The sequence below is a fragment of the Nylanderia fulva genome, unplaced genomic scaffold (genome assembly GCF_048542155.1).
Source record: "Nylanderia fulva isolate GAGA-0341 unplaced genomic scaffold, ASM4854215v1 Scaffold218, whole genome shotgun sequence".
NCBI lineage: Eukaryota > Metazoa > Arthropoda > Insecta > Hymenoptera > Formicidae > Nylanderia > Nylanderia fulva.
In genome coordinates this window covers 30,729-34,386 of record NW_028190283.1, presented here as the reverse complement: position 1 = coordinate 34,386, position 3,658 = coordinate 30,729, and positions in this window count along the sequence as shown.

Sequence of the window (3,658 nt, the reverse complement as noted above, 5' to 3'; positions counted from 1 at the left end):
TTGTACAGCATATTGTCTGGTAAAAAGATTGATGAGAATGATAGGATGTTTTCCTTGGATGTGGTGTCTTTGTTTACGAACGTTCCTCTGGATCTTGCGATTGACGGTATTAACGATAGATGGGATCACATTGGAATAAATACTAAAATACCGAAAAACGAATTTTTGGGGGGTATAAAATTCATACTGACTTCTACATATTTTACATTTGATGACATAATTTATAAACAGACGTTTGGGACCCCTATGGGGTCACCGTTATCACCAATTATTGCAGACCTGGTTATGCAAGATCTTGAGGATACAGTTCTCAAAGCGTTGAATTTGGAATGTTTGTTTTATTTTCGTTATGTGGATGACATAATAGTGGCCACCTCTATGACTAATATGACTCAGATTGTGAATAATTTTAACAACTATCATGAAAGACTTAAATTCACGGTCGAACAAGAGGTTAATCATAGCTTGAATTTCTTAGATTTATCACTTAAAATTATTAATAACAAAATATATATAGACTGGTATCAAAAAGAAACCTTCTCAGGAAGGACGTTATCATTTTATTCAAACCACCCATTATGCCACAAAATTGGAATAATATATAACCTTGTAGACAGATGTCTATTGCTATCACATCCACTATTTTTTAATAAAAATTTGGAGTTAATTATTAATATACTCAGAAGCAATGGTTACCCTCTTGATCTGATTTTTAACAAAATTAATCATCGGATAGAACACATCATATCTAAGGGGAGCATTTTAGAGAGACAGGCCAACATAGAAAGAACAAAAAGTATAAGAAATGACTCGGTTAATAAAAAATTCTTTGTCATTCCGTATATAGATAGGGTCTCAGAAATGATTGTTTCCTCGGTGAAAAATAAAAATTGTATGGTAGGGTATAGATGTCTCAACAAACTGGATAATATTATTAAAGCACAGAAAGATAAAACTAAACATCCATGCAATTCGAATGTGGTTTATAAGATCAGTTGCAATAATTGTAATGCATCTTATGTAGGCCAAACAAAGAGGCAATTGCAGACGCGAATAAAAGAACATAAAAATAATATTAGGTTGGACTCAACGAAACATTCAGTAATTTCTGAACACATAATAAATGAACATCATACTTTTAATTGGGACAATGTTAAGATCATGGACAACGAAAATAATTATTATAAAAGACTCATTTCTGAGATGCTACATATCAAGGAACAAAAAAATGGACTAAATTTAAACAAAGATACTGAGTTACTTAGCGAGTCGTATTTTGATATTTTGGATATATTGGCGAACAATAAATAATAATAGGACAAATAGGACATTAACGAGTAAAACATAGATATTAGATCATATATAAACACGCACGCTCACCGATCAAGTAGAGTTTAAAATGAGCTGTCTTTCTGTATTGTTGTTTGTTAAGTGTCATCCTTAATAACTGTTAATAAGTAGCAAAATTGTCAAGAAGAACGATGATAGGTAAGCATACTACCAATTGTAGGGGATATATATGATAATTTGGACATACGTTGATCGGTAATTTTTTATTAATCGCAGCGCCTACGGTACGGGTTAATTTCTCGCATATTAACGATGAAATCATCCAAGATCTGAACAAAATCAGAGATCATATCGAGGCGAACATTGTTGGACAGGACGGATTGAAACACGCGTTAATTGCTCAAAAACTCTCGATTCTGAATAACTATAATTAAATTTCGATATCATATGAATTGTAAGAATTTATTTTTCAATAATTATACTGAAGAAGACCGCGTGCGGTCGAAACGTTTATAGAATGATTGTAATTTGCGTTAATTTGCGTTAGTTTTAATATAATATAATGACTGTAGTTTATAATTTATACATGTAATAAATGGTAGTTGACTGAACATCTCGAATATTCAGCTCGATAAGTTGGCCTTATATTTATCACTTTGTTTTCAATACACGAGCGACAATTTGTATTAATTTATTTCTAACAAATATTATTTTAAAAATCTTAAAAAATAATAAATTTGTACTACACAATTCTCTAATATTTTGTAACGGTTCACCTTTCCCGACGCCGCGGATCGGCTCGCCGGTTCCAGGATTCGGGAGGAAGGGGGAGATTCAGACTCGCTTATTCCTTATTAACAATACTTTGGTTTATTCAAAAAGAAACATACTACTATTCAATGCTGCAAAACATTCCAGTAATTAGAAATACAAAACCAGATGTGTAGATTTTTCCTTGCAAGAATCGACGAAAAGAGTTGATAGTTTTCTTTGATGATGTGATGAAAGATTTGAATTAGAAAATATTCTATTCGTAGACTTAAGCTGAATTCTGGCTTTGTACTTCTCGAATAATTCCTTGAGCGTGAAGATTAGAATTTGAACTAGGTTTGGAATATTGTGTCTTTTCTTAAGTTCTTTTTTTTTAAACTCTTCAACATACTCCAAAAATCTGATGAAAATGTTAGATGTTAGGCACCTTTATACCACATTAAACCTCTACAATTACGTTGTATTCAACTTTGCGTGGAGTTTGCAGTTAAAGTTTTGTGAGATTTTGGTAAAAAAAACTATGGGAGGGATCGAGTTCCTTGACAAGAATTATATCAACTTCTTTCTATGATGCAACACCTTCATTGCCCCTAGTTCGTCACAAATTTAATAGATATTATCAAAAATTTGTGTTAATTGAATATCATTTCGGATCCTAGGAGATTAATTACAAAATTCTTCTTTGAACAAACATCAGTCTCCACAATTGGAATAAACTCACATTGTTTCATCTAATTAATCATTATTATTGCAAAGTTTGTTTTGATTCTCTTCGAATGAATTGATAAATATCAATGAAGTTGATTCATACCTTTTAGTTCAAAAATTTCTAACGCATCATTTAACTTGTGTCAAAGTCTGTCTTACTTCTTCGGTCTTCAGGACGGCTTTCTGACCTCTTTCACAGATGAAGCATGCAGATGGCGTTTCATATTTTGCTTACATACAATAAATAAATTTAGAGAATATATTATATATACCTAAATGTGTATATGTGACAGCATAAAAAGTCTGCAAATTTTTAATAAATAGATAATATCGAAACAGTACTATATATATATAATATGACAGTACAAACAAACACAATATGAAAGTAAAAAATTTAAAATAAATCGAAATATTATCACCACATGACAATACAAACAATACATATACTATATAAAAAGGAAATATTTTTCAGATGGACATAAAATTCAATCCTGCAAGCTTATTTTAAACCTCTTTTGTGGATTTTTCTCATGTCAAACTATATGATCATTGTCTTTCTATCTTATAAAGAAAGTGCCGAAGTCCACACATATGATTATTCCAAACGCAAGGAACTTTTCTTCCATCAACGATGTTAATATACCACAAAAGTATGTAAGATCTAACAAATATAGTTGTTTGTAAGTGTCATCCTTAATAACTGTTAATAAGTAGCAAAATTGTCAAGAAGAACGATGATAGGTAAGCATACTACCAATTGTAGGGGATATATATTATAATTTGGACATTACGTTGATCGGTAATTTTTATTAATCGCAGCGCCTACGGAACGGGTTAATTTCTCGCATATTAACGATGAAACTATCCGAGATCTGAACAAAAATCAGGG